The sequence below is a fragment of the Acinonyx jubatus genome, chromosome A2 (genome assembly GCF_027475565.1).
Source record: "Acinonyx jubatus isolate Ajub_Pintada_27869175 chromosome A2, VMU_Ajub_asm_v1.0, whole genome shotgun sequence".
In the NCBI taxonomy this organism is placed as follows: domain Eukaryota; kingdom Metazoa; phylum Chordata; class Mammalia; order Carnivora; family Felidae; genus Acinonyx; species Acinonyx jubatus.
This window is the reverse complement of record NC_069383.1, coordinates 74010877-74026507: the sequence shown is the minus strand read 5'-3', so window position 1 is coordinate 74026507 and position 15631 is coordinate 74010877. Positions and strand designations below refer to the sequence as shown.

At 36.9% G+C, this 15631-nt stretch overlaps 1 protein-coding gene across 3 annotated transcripts in view; it reads right to left on the bottom strand.

Annotated features, from left to right (window-relative positions):
* FAM237B (family with sequence similarity 237 member B) overlaps positions 1–15628 on the bottom strand; it is a 34031-nt gene extending 18403 nt beyond the window's left edge. For 2 of the 3 annotated variants that reach the window (XR_008296848.1, XM_053218477.1), the window contains exon 1: positions 15152–15627. The gene's annotated coding sequence lies outside the window, so the exon portion shown is untranslated. Of the gene's footprint in view, positions 1–15151 lie in introns of all 3 variants that reach the window. The other variant, XR_008296849.1, reaches the window with a different exon arrangement.
* Positions 15629–15631: the final 3 nt, after the last annotated feature.

Here is a 15631-nt window from a genome sequence, read left to right as displayed (position 1 = left end):
CACTAGAAATTCTAAATTATTATGGGCTCCATTGAAAATACTACTAAAATGAAAGCAAATATCTAACTATTCGCAATTAATTTCCTCATAAACTTATGTCCTCATACCATAAAAATCTTTAAGCAGTGAAAGGATTAAAATGTTTAATTTTTAAAGGAAAAAAATGTTATATATAAGAAAAGTAAGCAGATATTTTGAAAGCAAAGACCTACATTAGTAGTAACCTTTTAACCTTTACTTGTACTTAAAAATTAGCAATGATTTCCTAGTTTTGAAGAAAAAATTAGGCTTTACATCTCTTCTCAATAAGCAGAATATTTTTTGAACCTTAAGAATCACTGTCACAGGTTGACTTCTCCAGGAAGCAGGTTCTGTGATAGCATTTGCGGGGCAGAATGTTTGTTATGGAGTGATCTTGGGATCAATACCTGTAGGATGGAGGGAAAGGAAGCAGGACTGGGCAGAAGGAAAAGCTGAGCTGTGATGAATTCCCAGTGTTTTCAGTGAACTCCATGGGAAGTGCTGAAGCTGAAATGGCCCACTGGTTAGCCAGGTTGTCAAATGGGTCATCCCTTTTATCCCTTCCTCTGTTAGTTATTGGAAGACCATGTCTGGATGGATACAACCTTGGGCAAAATGGCTTTTGCAGCTGAGACAATCCTTGAAGGGGCCTACAGCCAAAGGCTATTTGTTAATATCACTCTCAGAAGGTGAGGCAACATGTTCTTCCTTGAAGAGATCTGGGTGCTACATCTCCACATTTCTCTCAATTGTGAAATTTCCTTTCTATTGGAAGTTTCAACTAAATGCTAGGTTCAGTATGAAACAAATAAAATTATACCCAAATTTAAGGAAAATTGGAAATCTGGGTTATCTAACACCATGATAGGGTATAGAATTCTGGGCAGTAAAGGCCCTATTTATGAAAGTACTTGAAACAATTATTTTAACTAAAAATGAGAGACCTATTAAGAAGCAGATGGGATTATCTGGCAAAGTGTCTAAGTATAAATATTGTATAAGAATAAAATAATCTTCTAGAGCCACACTTTGCTGCTAAATCTCTTTACAACGATAAGAGTTGAAAACAGAATGCATTAACCAACACTCTAGGAAGTGAAGCTTCTGTACCCAGAGGGTTGCAGCTCCCTTTGTGCGCCTTCTCTGTAGGTCCACAGTGCAGGCACAAGGGAAGGCTGTACACCAGGAACCAGACAGAGAATGAAGAAGAATGCAAAAGAGTAAAGAACAACATCCAGCAACAGAAAAAGATACCAGGCATAAAGAAGAACTATTCTGCAAAATCAAATGGCAAACTAATATAACACGAATACAATCTTTATTCGGGTTGGATCAGGTCATCTGGTACTCCACATGACCCAGACTAGACACACATTCAGTGCCCAGTAGTGTAGGTAGGTATTCTCACTGACAGAAAATGTCAAAGGGAGAGAGTGCTTTCTTAAAACCTTCTTAGTCTATCACCATTCCTCTTAATGTTCCCTAAAACCATAGCTATTCCCAGAAACTCTAATTCTTCTCCACTCTGAGCTCCCTGCCTCCCAAAACTTCTCTGACAGTTTCCCTGTATGCCCTTTCTTACCACCTTTTCTCTTTCTTGCTTCTGTAGCTTTTTATTATGTAGCTGCACATAGCCTTTCTGGTTTCAGAAAGTGTGTTTAGAGGAAATAGTGTTTTCAAATTCATATCTTATGTTAATTTTTTGCTAGAATCCCTGAGTAACATAGCACATTCAGCCCCCTAGATTTCATTTTTTTGGGGGGAGTTACCATTTAAAAGACCTAAAGTGGATTGGACATCATCAAAAACACAGCCAATAAAAAACAAAGTATGACTAATTGGGGATAATTGTGGGCCAGGCAACACCATGGTAAATTTAAGGGCAGAAAAGTCAAAGGACAGTTTTAGGGTTCAGGGGTTTACATGTTTCCCATAATGATGGACCAGCTTCCTGAAGGGGACAGTTATAGGAAGAATGATATGCTGGTACAGGAGGCATTTAGACAGCAGTTGGAAAAGGGAACTACAGATTCTTGTTATTTCTAATCACTGTGATTCTAAACAATCCAGATTCCCATTACAGGCAGGCAATATAAGTCTTCACAGTAAATATGTACAGGTTTCTGTAAGTTTCTCTAAGAACATGTTCTAAAAACTAGGAATGTAATTATAATAATATAAACAAATTTCATATTTTTTTTATAAAGGAAAATCACCATTCATTCAAAAATCCTTGATAAACACTTCTTGCCAGGTGCTGAGCTAGGTTATGGGGTTGCACTGGCAAACAAGTAGACAAGGCCCTAGGGGAGAGAGACAGACAATAAATTAACAACTATACAAATAATAGGGATTATTGCAGACAGTGGCAAGATTTATAAAAGTTTAAAAAACAAAGTGACTTATAAGTCACTATCTTAGACATAGGGGTTTGAGAAGAGATCTCTGAAAAGATGACATTTTATGTTGGGGCTAAAGTGGTAACAGTTGGCCAAGAAGATAAGACAAGGTAAGACAACACTTGGCATGTGTTAGAACATGCCAAGCAGAGGGAATAGCTAGCAAAATGGGTACACACTTAATGTGTTCAAGAGAGCATCATAGACAAATTGCCAGAGGCCAGGACATGTGGGACCTTAAAACTGTGGATTTTATCCTAGTTGCAATTGGCAGATGCTGCCAAATTTTAAGATAGAAAAGAAAATTATCTGATTTATATGTTCAAAGGCTCCTGCAGACCACTCTGTAGAGCATGGACCAAAGGGGTCAAGGGTAGAAGCAGGGTTATCAACTAAGAGGCTTTTACTACAATACAAAAAGAAGGTAAGTAAGTGTAAGAGTGAAGGTGGTGAGAGGTTATTGGAACTTGGAAATATTTAAGTTTGGTCAGATTCACTGATGGTTTGGATGTGAGAAGCCAGGAAGAGTTGGAAACAAGATAGACTGAGGATTTTGGCTTTATCAGTTACATGAATGATGATGCTAATAACCAAGACAGGGACCCTTGAATGGCCTTAAATGGAATGAAAACTTAGTGTATATGTTCATACAGACTTTAAGTGGGAGCATGCACAAGTTTAGAACTTTGGAAAATAAAGTTAGGCACTTCTTAGCATCTTGCCTTCTGGCTTTTCTTTTTCCTTTCTTTTGCATCTGCAATTACATGAAAGCAGAGAATAGAGATTAAGTTATTAGAGAATTTAAAACATGTAAAGAAAAGGGCACATTTAAGAGTTAGTCTTTTTAACTTTATTTCATTGAGAATATAAATACATATAAGGTAGGTCTGAAAAACTTCTGGATTCCTTTTTAATTTCCTTGTTATATTTAAGATATTTTGGCATTCCTTGGTGTAGGCTATGCAGTGGCCTTCCTGGTCTCCCTTGCCAAGCTAAACAGACATCTTATTTGCCATGTCCAAGGGACATCTTTTACCTTGGGTTTTTTGAGCTCTCCCACTGAGGTATAACTAAGGGTATCTCTTGTGATCCTTTCTATAAATAGGCAATATGTTAGCGGCATTTCAATTGGGAAAACAGAACACTGTGGAATAAGAGATTTACTATAGGTTTTAGAATTTACACAATTGTGAGAGAAGGTGAGGAATGAGAGATCAGAATGCAAATAGTTGGAAGATTAGAGAAAAGGCAATTACAATGGACCACAAAAAGAGGTGTGAAAAACTCTGTGGAAGGTAATTGCCTTTGTGTCTGGGGGAGGTGAGGGGGAGGTTCTAAAGTCATTGTAAGTCAGTAGGTCAGAGAGTCAGGAATAAAAGCTGGACAGACAGTAGGGTAAAGTAAGAATGCATTTTTCTTCCATAAGTACAAACTGGAACCTATGCTGGTCACTTATGTCAAACTCCAAGGAAGCTCCTTGGACCTGCAGAAGAAGTTGCTGCCTTTGACCATCTTGCTATCCATGCCCAGGAACTGGAAAAGCTGAAGGAGATCTCATGGGAGCTAGAGAAACCGTGGGACTGGGTGCTAATCCATGTGAACATGGTGAACCAGCACATCAGTAACCACACACACACACAAATTCACAAACGTGCAAGTATGCATGTATCGAGCAATGTTGCCTGGGGCCCTGCATCAACCTTCTGAATATAATGGCTGTTGCTGCCCCCTTCCAAATCTCATGCAATAATTTTTTTTTATGCTTTATTTATTTTTGGGAGAGAGAGAGAGGCAGAGCGTGAATGGGGAAGGAGCAGAGAGAGGGAGATACAGAATCCGAAGCAGGCTCCAGGCTCCAACCTGTCAGCACAGAGCCCAACGCGGGGCTCAAACTCATGAACCGTGAGATCATGACCTGAGCCAGTCAGACACCCAACCGACTGAGCCACCCAGGTGCCCCTCATGCAATATCTTTAATGGCCAACTCTAAATTGAAACTACTAAAGGGAAAGAAATTCTAGAAACCATAGTTACAGCTGAATAGACATGGTATAAAATTACCAGTCATGCCCTTCACAAAAATACCATGAGAAAGAAGACAGTGATTCACCTCAACCCCAATCATGGCCCTATTTAAAAAGACATGAAGTGAAGTTGGATGTATTTAAGACTTACAAAATGTGATGGGACAAAACAACTCAATGAATTCAACTTTCTGATTCCAACCACCCTACAATTTCATCTGAAATTCTCAGATATTATGACTAGCACTTGCATAACAGTTTTTATCAACTTGGCTACTGTTGTTAGTAAAATGTTGACCTGGGCGGATCATAGCTTTGACTCAGTCGCAATTTCTATCTGCCTATGTAAATAAAATGGATCAAGATTATTCAATTTTATGTCCTCTTTAATTCTGTTACAGCCTTTTATATCTAGCTTCAGAGTAATGTTTTATAAGTAGTAATCTTTGTTTTCTTGTTGCAACAGTTTAGTATCTTAGAAGGAAGTAATACAAAAGTGATGTAGTTGTTTTCTCTCCTTTTTGAGCTGTAATTTCCATACATGACAGATCTCACCTTCTTTTAACAAAATGCATTCATCAGCTATAAGACACCATTTTTCTATGATAAAAGAAAACACCTTTCATCTATTGGAGAATATTCTGTCAGAAGTCTTACATGGCAAGACAAATGACAATATTAACATTTTTTTCTAAGATGACATTTCATATGAGAGATAATTTCCTTAATGAAGAGATGTAATCATTCCTGACACAGTAGGCAAAGAGAAGTCCAAATTTGAAATTAATGGCATACAGGAGAGCAGTTCTTATAGTCCAACATCAGCCTATAGAGGTTTACTTGAAGGATTATTAATTCCTTCACATTTCAGAAGGGGAAAAATGATAACAAGGGAGGAAATTTCATCCACAAATAAATATGTTATTGTAACAGAAAAGTTGTAAAGAGAAAAAAATTCATATTAACACATTCTTTAGTTCCCCACAACTATATTATTAATGAAGATATTATTAAGAAGAGAAATGACAGGATATAAAACCAATGCAAAGAAATCAGTTGCATTTCTATACACCAGTAATGAAGCAACAGAAAGAGAAGTCAAAGAATCGATCCCATTTACAATTGCACCAAAACCCATAAAATATCTAGGAATAAACCTAACCAAAGAGGTGAAAAATCTATACACTGAAAACTATAGAAAGCTTATGAAAGAAATTGAAGAAGACACAAAAATGGAAAAAATCCCATGCTCACAGATTGGAAGAACAAATATTGTTAAAATGTTAATACTAGCCAAAGCACTCTACATATTCAGTGCAATCCCTATCAAAATAACACCAGCATTCTTCACAGAGCTAGAACAAACAATCCTAAAATTTGTATGGAACCAGAAAAGACCCCAAAAAGCCAAAGCAATCCTGAAAAAGAAAAACAAAACTGGAGGCATCACAATCCCAGACTTCAAGCTGTATTACAAAGCAGTAATCATCAAGACAGTATGGTACTGGTACAAAAACAAACACTCAGATCAATGGAACAGAACAGAGAAGCCAGAAATGGCCCCACAAATGTATGGCCAACTAATCTTTGACAAAGCAGGAAAGAATATCCAGTGGAATAAGGACAGTCTCCTCAGCAAGTGGTGCTGGGAAAACTGGACAGTGACATGCAGAAGAATGAACCTGGACCACTTTCTTACACCATACACAAAAATAAACTCAAAATGGATGAAAGACCATGTAAACCTAAGACAGGAAGCCATCAAAATCCTAGAGGAGAAAGCAGGTAAAAACCTGTTTGACCTTGGCCGCAGCAACTTCTTACTCAACATGTCTCTGGAGGCAAGGGAAACAAAACCAAAAATAAACTATTGGGACTTCATCAAAATAAAAAGCTTCTGCTCAGCAAAGGACGCAATCAGCAAAACTAAAAGGCAACCGACAGAATGGCAGAAGATATTTGCAAATGACATATCAGATAAAGGGTTAGCATCCAAAATCTATAGAGAACTTAATCAAACTCAAACCCAAAAAACAAATAATCCAGTGAAGAAATGGGCAAAAGACATGAACAGACAGTTCTCCAAAGACATCCAGATGGTTAACCCACACATGAAAAAATGCTCAACATCACTCATCATCAGGGAAATACAAATCATTATCACAGTGAGATACCACCTGACACCTATCAGAATGGCTAACATGAACAACTCAGGCAACAACAGATGTTGGCAAGGATGCAGAGAAATGGTGGGTATTCAAACTGGCACAGCCACTCTGGAAAACAGTATGGAGGTTCCTCAAAAGGTTAAAAATAGAACTGCCCTATGATCCAGCAATTGCGCTACTAGGTATTAATCCAAGGGATAATGCTGTTATGTTCAGTGTATGTATGCTGTTTCGAAGGGACACATGCACCCCAATGTTTATAGCAGCACTATCAACAATAGCCAAAGTATGGAAAGAGACCAAATTTCCATCAATGGATGAATGGATAAAGAAGAGGTGGTATATAGGAGTATTACTTGGCAATCAGAAAGAATGAAATCTTGCCATTTGCAACTACACGGATGGAACTATAGGGTATTATGCTAAGCAAAATAAGTCAGAGAAATACAAATATCTTATGACTTCACTCCTATGAGGACTTTAAGATACAAAACAGATGAACATAAGGGAAGGGAAGCAAAACAATATAAAAACAGGGAGGGGGACAAAACATAAGAGACTCTTAAATACAGAGAACAAACTGAGGGTTGCCTGAAGGGTTGTGGGTGAGGGGATGGCCTAAATGGGTAAAGGGCATTAAGGGAGACACTTGTAAGGATGAGCACTGGGGGTTATACATAGGGGATGAATCACTGGAATCTATTCCTGAAATCATTGTCGCACTATATGCTAACTAACTTGGATATAAATTAAAAATAAATACATACATAAAATAAAATAAAATAAAATAAAATAAAATAAAAAGATGACAAAAGTTCATGTAGAGAAAAAAGAAAATGTGTTCGTGGTTTGGTCGATTCAATTCATATTAAATTTCATATTTCCCAAAAAAGAAATATCTGAGGACATTGACTGACACATCAAGAAGTAGTAAGAAGTCGGCCACTTCATACTAAAGTAAGGTGTCAGACTCAAATTCAGATTTCTTTTCCTTTATTATTAATTTCAGTATAATTAATGCACAATGGTATATTAGTTTCAAGTGTACAATATAGTGAACAAATTCATATTTTGAAGAAAATGGTCACAAAACTCTTGGACCTCTGAGGTCTTCCATCCCCAATGGGCAGAGAACAGGGAATGCCTGTTCACTTTCCTCACTTTCATTTGGATGTGCAGAGGCCTCCAAGAAGCCTACTGAGAGAGCACACTGCTTTACTCCTACAGTGGTGAGGCATAATGAGTAGTCTGATTCCTGTCCAGAGAAATCAAGAAGTCAAGAAATTGGCTCACCAATTGCTATGGTGCTAAAGGAGAAGAGTTTCTATTGTTTGGATATTGGCCTGCACTCTAATTTGCCAAGGTAAAGTCTATGTGAGGGTTTCCCATGACTGGAGGTGGGCCATATATGAAGAAGAGCTCACCCTGGATTCAGTTCAATAGACCTACAAAGGGATCAAGGGGCCCATCCACAAGGATAGGATCTAGAATAGGATTCTCATAGGAAAGAATATCAAAGAAGTGTTCAAACACAGATTTATCTACTACGGAACAAGAGGTGAGAGCCCTCAGTGGTAGGACTCTTCTAAGTACCCATAAAAGCATCCATGAAAGAGTTAGCTCTAAATACCTGCCAAACCCAGGAACTCAAATCTAGCCCACCAAAGCCAAGTTCAAGTAAATATATTCTTATTATCTTTTCTTCCTCTGTCTCATGCTCCAAATCTAGAATGGCCTGAAGTCAAGGTCAGCAAAATGGCACCTAAGATCAGCACTAGCTGAAAGAAGGAGGAAAACTGTAACTTTGAATTAAATGCAGAGTTTTGATTATTATACAAGAACCAACACTCTAATTTCTGAATCCAGACTGTCCGGGCCCTGAAAATGTTTTTAAGGAATGTTTATTATCTAAGAGTGAGTAGAAAATAAATCCTGGAACTCTAATTTAATAGTGGAGGAAAACTCCCACTACTGGAAAGATTTAAAGAGATAATGGGAAGCAAAAAAAAAATGTGTTTTGTTAGGTCTTATGCTTAGAGTTTGTTCAATGTAAAAGTAATTAAAAAAAAACAAACAAACCACTCACATATAAGTCTTAAACCAATTCTACCCTAAAAGGCTCCCAAGAACTTGTACTTGCCCTAGATACAGACTCATCCTTTCCATTGTTCAACTATTGCCACCTCATTTTGACTCATCAGAAACTTTTTTAGCATTCTGTTAGGTCAGGGGGGCCAATGCTTAGCTATAATTGCCAAACTGGGTTGTTTTCCACTCAGTTTTGTTACACATTGGGGTTTGAGCCTAATTTTTCTTACTAATAATTACATAAAATAATTATATAAAATCAAAAGTTCTATATTACCTTTTGATATCTTCATTTTTTTCTCTCTTGTCAGTTTGGTCATTAAAATTGGGAAAATATCCGATAACTGTAACTGCCTCACTAATAGCCATTTCCAGATCACATAAAATATGAACTGAGAAAAGGGCCCAGTGAGTGCAATTTTACTGAAATACTAAGAACATAAATAAAGTTCTAGTAGGTTGAAGAGTGAAAGGGAGATAGGGAAATAGGTATCAGAAATGAATACCGAAATTTCTGGGAGCTCTGCAGTAATCAAATGAGAAATTTAGTGCTGTTGGAAAAGACAGATTGAATGAATCAATGAATTTAAATGAATGAATTTAGTTAAATGAATGAATTAAATGAATGAATTTAAAGTCCAACCAGAATTATTACAAATTCAATGTTTTAAAATCATCTCTTTAGAGGTGTCTATGGCCCTTTAGAAAGATTAAAAAACTATATATTTTTTATGTTCTATACAACTCTTGAACAAAATAGGTTCTTAATACACTTCATTTCTACACACACAACCATGTCCTCTAATAAGTTATGTGTTATTCACCTTCTCAGAGTACAGTCTCTGCCATGTGTTTATGTAGGCTATAGAATGGGTGCAATGTGCACAAATGCTATTCCATTCCAAAGCTGTAGCTTACCACGTGTGGAGTGATAGTCTAACACACACGTATAGTGTAACAGCACTCCAGCTGGTCTTAAGGGCTAACTTGCTTCAAGTTAACACACTCCTTGCCTGCTGACTTAAGGCCCTTCATCTGTAACAGAACTAATTTGCTTTCTTTGATATTTGCAGACCACTGGCCTCAGGGAATAAGGAGCCAAAACTTTCCAAGGCCACTGAGGCCAGCATGTCTGCTTGAAGCCACCTTGGCTTTCTGTTTAGCCCAGCAATCTTTCAGCAAAATGTTTTTTTCTGGTTAAAGTCACACAAATGACTTTACTGACCTCTGTGAATCTATAGACCTTCCCCTCCTTTGCAAAAATAAGAGTGCTCTTGACCAACCACCGTCTGGTACCTAGGAACAAGACCTTCTTGCACAATCAGTCCTGGACACCAAAAAACCACAATTTCCTGCAAAATTTCCGAGTACCAAGATAACTCTGCAGCTGGCATCATCGAGTCTGCATGTAATCAAGAAGTGTCACAGACCACTATACTCCCTTGACTGATTAAACCCATTTAAAACTCTGGGCCAGGTAGAAACCTAGGAGCTGGCCTTTGGACAAGAGTCTACCTTCTTCCCAGGTGGCTGGCCTCCTGAATAAAACTCATATTCCTTTCCAATCAAAACTCATGTCTTGAGTATTGGCCTTTCAACTGATGGGCAGCTGAACTTAGGTTTCGGTAACAATAGGACAATGACTTACATGTTCTTACAATACCTCCTCCTACAAGAGAATATTCTAGATGATTAACTTATGATGAGGTAGTAATAAAGACTTAAAATAATACATGAGTATGTTAATATAAATATTTGTTTCCTTATTTTGTATTATTATTCAAATTATCTAAGAATTCTATTTTACTGTTAAGTGTATATTGTTCAGCAAGTAACAGTAACAAGCAACAAAGAAAATGTGTTAGATAAATGAGAATCTTGAATATATTACTGAATTTCCTGCTGTATGAGTGCTCTTGTTTTGGATAAGCAGGAAGCAGTATTATCAAAGTTCCTTCTGATAATTCCATGGCCATTCTTATACCTGTAGATGATTACGAGAAAGTATTAAAAAGAGAGCAATCAATGACTCATAGTATAGTGGAAGCTCCTTAAAATACTTTTATCCTTCTAGTACAGGTGGTTGACACTGGGGGTCTTAAAAACATGATTCAACCATTTCTTAGGATTTCTATAAATATTTCTAAGAAAATAACCTTTCAATAACATTCTTCAAATTAAAAACAGGGTGCATTAAGAACAAAGCAAAATCATGTTCAATAGGAATAAGTTTCTCCACTCACTATGAATTCAGGTATCAGAAATATTATTTACTTCTTGCTTTCATTAATACAACTACTCTGCTTATTCTTGCTCAGTTATTCCAGTAACCATGGCAGTGTTCCAGCCCACAGATGAGTATGTGGGATAAATTTGGAATTCAGTAATTGTTATGTGAATGAAAGAAGGAACAAACTATAAATCCCTCGGAAGAAAGGCAATAAATCTACTATTTTTCTTCACATGGGTTTTGTTTCAGGGCAATAATTACATGGCCAGAGGCCCTCAGTTTGACAGTACTACATTTTAATCTAGAAAGATGAACCTTAACTGGTATATGGCTCTCATTTGTTCAATCTATTTGCCTTTATTACCTAGGAGAACTTGATTTAATCACTGAGTTTCAGACCCCAATTAATAATTGTTCTCAGAGTAACAATATTTTTAATGGCATGAAACTAAAAGAATTTATGTTATGAGGATAACAAGAATAACTCTGTGCCCCACTTCAGGTGATTCATATGTCATAGGAGTTAGCAATATAGCCACCATCTTTCTTAAGAATAAATTAACAAATGCAGGGTGCATATATTGAGTCTGAGGCCTGGGCCAAATTGACCCTGTTAGGAAATATAAAAAGAATAAGACATATACATCTAAACAGCTGGAGATGACAAAGTAACCAGCTTATTAAAAATAAAAAAAAATTTAAAAAAAGAGCTTTTCAAGATAGAGGTAGCAATGAGACATAAGCATGGAACTTCCAAGAAAGAAATTTTATAAATTTTCCCACCTGGAACATGGATATGATGTCTGGAACAATAGCAGTCATTCTAAGATCATAAGGGGATCTTGAAAACAGTGATATGATCAAATGCATTATGTTTAAGAGGGAATGAAACACCTCTGGAGATCATATGGATAAAGGATTACAGTGAAAAAGACCTTTGGGTTAAATTATTTCCTCTGTACATGAAAACTAGTGAAGCCTGATAACAATTTCACTATAGAATCAATAAAATAATTAAGTTTAGAATGAATCTTATAGAAGCAATATAAGCTGCCACCTTCTGTTATACTGAAGCCTTACTCTTTCCATATATTCCCCCACTGGAGGATCTCCCACAGTAAAGCTTTAAATTGTTTTAGTAGAAGTTAGGGCCTTTTGTTCATTCCACAAATAGAGATAAAAAACTAAATGCAGATGCCCTGAGAGAATTAACACATTCGGTTAAAATCATGTCAGGTTGTAAAATACAGGTATCATATTCATGTCTGAGATCCAGTTTTCACAGGTACTGCGAGAGGATAGCAGAAGGGTACTTAGTACCTGTAGTTAAAAGTAATTATAATGTCGGCAGTGGAGGGCGGGGGGAGGAGTGCAAAAAGGGAAGGTTAAGAATACTAAAAACAAACTATTATTTCAACATTTTGTCCTTGGGGTGACTCTGGAAAAGGAAATGAAGAGAGAAAACATTTTATTAGTAAGTACTAGTAAATCTAATCTAATGATTACTTCTTGCTAACATAATATTCATAAAAACTGTAGATGCTAAAAAAAAAACTGTAGATGATGGAGTATCAGAAAGTTAATTCATAGCAAATTCTGGAATAAGCTATTCACCTCCTGAGTAACTATTATTAATAGAGAGAAATGAGATGAATAATATAAAATTGTTTATTTTTGTAGTACTATAGTATAATATAGAACTATATTTTCAATTATGTGTTATATATGAAATTTCCTGCAAATCTGAGTAGTTATTATAAAAAGAAACAGGCTTGAGGCGCCTGGGTAGCTCAGTCAGTTAAGCGTCTGATTTTAGCTCAGATCATGATCTCACGGTTTGGGAGTTCGAGCCCCATGTCAGAATCTGTGCTGACAGCTCAGAGTCTGGAGCCTGCTTCGGATTCTGTGTCTTCCTCTCTCTTTGCCCCTTGCCTGCTCATGCTCTCTCTCTCTCTCTCTCTCTCTCTCGCTCTCTCTCAAAACTAAACATGAAAAAGAATTTTTTAATTAAAAAAAATAAGAAACAGATTTATTTATTTACATGCTTAACCTCCTTCTTTCCCATCTAGCTACAAGTCCATCCTGGTTTAGGCCTGTGATTGATATCACAGGAAGCATCTGCCTTAAGCAGATCTGGAAGACCTGCCCATCCACCAAAAACCTCTTCCATCGACTTGCCATGGTACCTGAAAATTCCAGCAATGGAGTTATTTCTCCTCAATGAAGTAACCGGAAGCCATTGAGTACATATCTTTAGTAGGAGTAACTTTATGCCAATTTCACCTAGAAACATCTTGACACAATTATTTTGTCAGAATGGCTAGCCTGTCCTTGGAAATATCCTCAGGAAATAAGCTGTAGGCTTGCTAAGTTTTGATATGAGAGGAAAAAAAGAGGGAAATAAAGAGGCCTGTTGGAGGAGAAAACACCACATTAGGAGTTCCCTTATGTATCCTGGGAAATTAGTTTTTGGTATAGAGAAGAGGCTGGCATTTCCAGGAAATTAGTGAATACCCTAGAGAGTGGTATAAAATTGATGACAGACTCTATCTTTGCAGTTTCACATATAGACCCTTTAACTTAGTTATGTTGACTTCTCTTGGAAAGAACCAAAAGCATGATAGATAAAAGGTAGGAATCTAATTAATAGAAGGTGAGAGAGCAAAAGATCAATTTAGATAAACTATAAAGCAAATAATCAAGTTAGTTCTCATTTTAGTCTGCTGACAAAATTAAACAGTACAAAATCATAAAATGTTAGATTTGTTAATTATATATTTGTTCATTTTACACTTAAAATAACAGCTACACTAAAATATTTATCAGATTAAATGTAATGTGGTGTCCAAGATTATATTCTGGAAGAGAAAAAGGTTGTAGTTGAAAAAGTAAAGAGATCAAGTAAAGTCTATCATATTGTACCAACATAAATTCCATAGTTTTGACAAATGGTTAACATTAGGGCAAGTTGAGTAAATGGTATATGAAAGGTCTTTGGGCTATTTTATAACTTTTTGCAAATTTAAATTTATTTCAAAATGAAATGCTTATTAAAATTTTTTGTTAGAATAACTCTAGCTTATATTAAAGATTTTTTTGAAATCAAATTGTGAGTTATGCCAATGGCTCATTTGGGACTATCATGCCTATTATGTCAAATTCTCTAATGCCACTAAGTTTAATGTTTTTCCTATACTTTTATCTTCTTAGCAGCAATGGGTAAGGTGTTTTGTCTTCTCAATGGCAGAGGTAGTAATTTTTTTGTCCAATAATGACTTCTGCATCAGGTCTGGATAATGCCTTGGTTCATTTCACCTCATGTTCATTTTATCTGCACATTTTTAAGGGGACAGTTTCTAGTTTCATGTTTCTTTTACTATCTGATAACCAGAGCTGTAATACATTTCTCAGGCTCTGACCATGTTTTGTTCAAACAAAACACGCTTTCTCCTTTGCTTATAGTACATAACGTTCCTCTGTATTTTAGGATGTTTTAATATCATTTTCTCATTTGTTTTTATTTGCTGTTATCATTTTCCTGTGTATATATTATGGGAAAGAAAATCATTTTGGCTTGTGTCCATTAACAAGAAAAAAAAATTTAGAAAATAAATAGATTGGGCTTCACACTGGTCTGACAGAACAGAAAGACCCAGTGAAGACAGTAATCCAAATGGCAGCAAAAATTATCAAGATTAAACTCAGTTTCTACATACTAACAACCTAATGCTCTGATTAATTAATCACAGGTGAAACAACAATCCTAACTTTATTGACTAGTGGGGCAGAGTGAGGTTCAATAGCAAAAGAGCAACAGAGAGGGCTTTTTTTTTTTCTTCACATTTTGTATTTCCAAACAATCACTTTCATAAATGAGGGGTAGAAGTATGAAAAGGATTTCAGAAATAAAGAGCCGGAGTGGTTCAGAAAGATTACTGTACGACTAGCAGCGTGGCGCAGGGTCGCCTAACTTGGCTGTAGATTTTTTTTTTTTAATTACAGAAGGCCATGGGGAGAGGAGGTGAGTGAAGCGGCTGAGATCTGGCCACTCTCTGCAGGTCCTGTCCCGGCAGAGAAAAAGTATGCTAATTATCCCAACGGCACGCTTCAGACATGAGGTGGAGAAAGCCCCCTGTCTACACACCTCCAAGAAGCTACTGTCTCACAAACGGTTGAAGACAAATTCCCTTCCCTACTACACACAATGAAATTGTTACAGACCTCAGGTCCTGACACATGTGTCCCAAGTTTTAAATGCATTGTCTCCGGGCTTTTACTAGAGATTACTCAACTCGTCAATGAACGAACAGCCTTTCGGCCTCTTCTTTCGCCGCTCAATTTCTGTCTTTTACGCGTTTGGTTTTATTGTCTGTTGGTGGTTCTTCTCGTGTGTGTGTGTTTTGTTTTTTCCACTCAGCTTCACCGAGTGAAGACTCTGTGGTACCTTTGGTTTCCTCAATTAGCGGAAAAATTCCTTCACGGCCTTTCAGTCTCCAGGCCCTTCCCATGCAAAGTATTCATTCCTGAGGTATTCACTGTGCACCCGATTGTCCTTTGCCACAGTGCCCCTCGACATTTTCTCAGTGTTTTTCGCTGCTTTACGCCTAAACAGAAGTCACTTTTTCCCACCTACCAGTAAGGCAAGCCACTCAGCGCCTGCGCCTGTGCCAGTTGGTGGGAGTCCATCATACAGCGCATGCA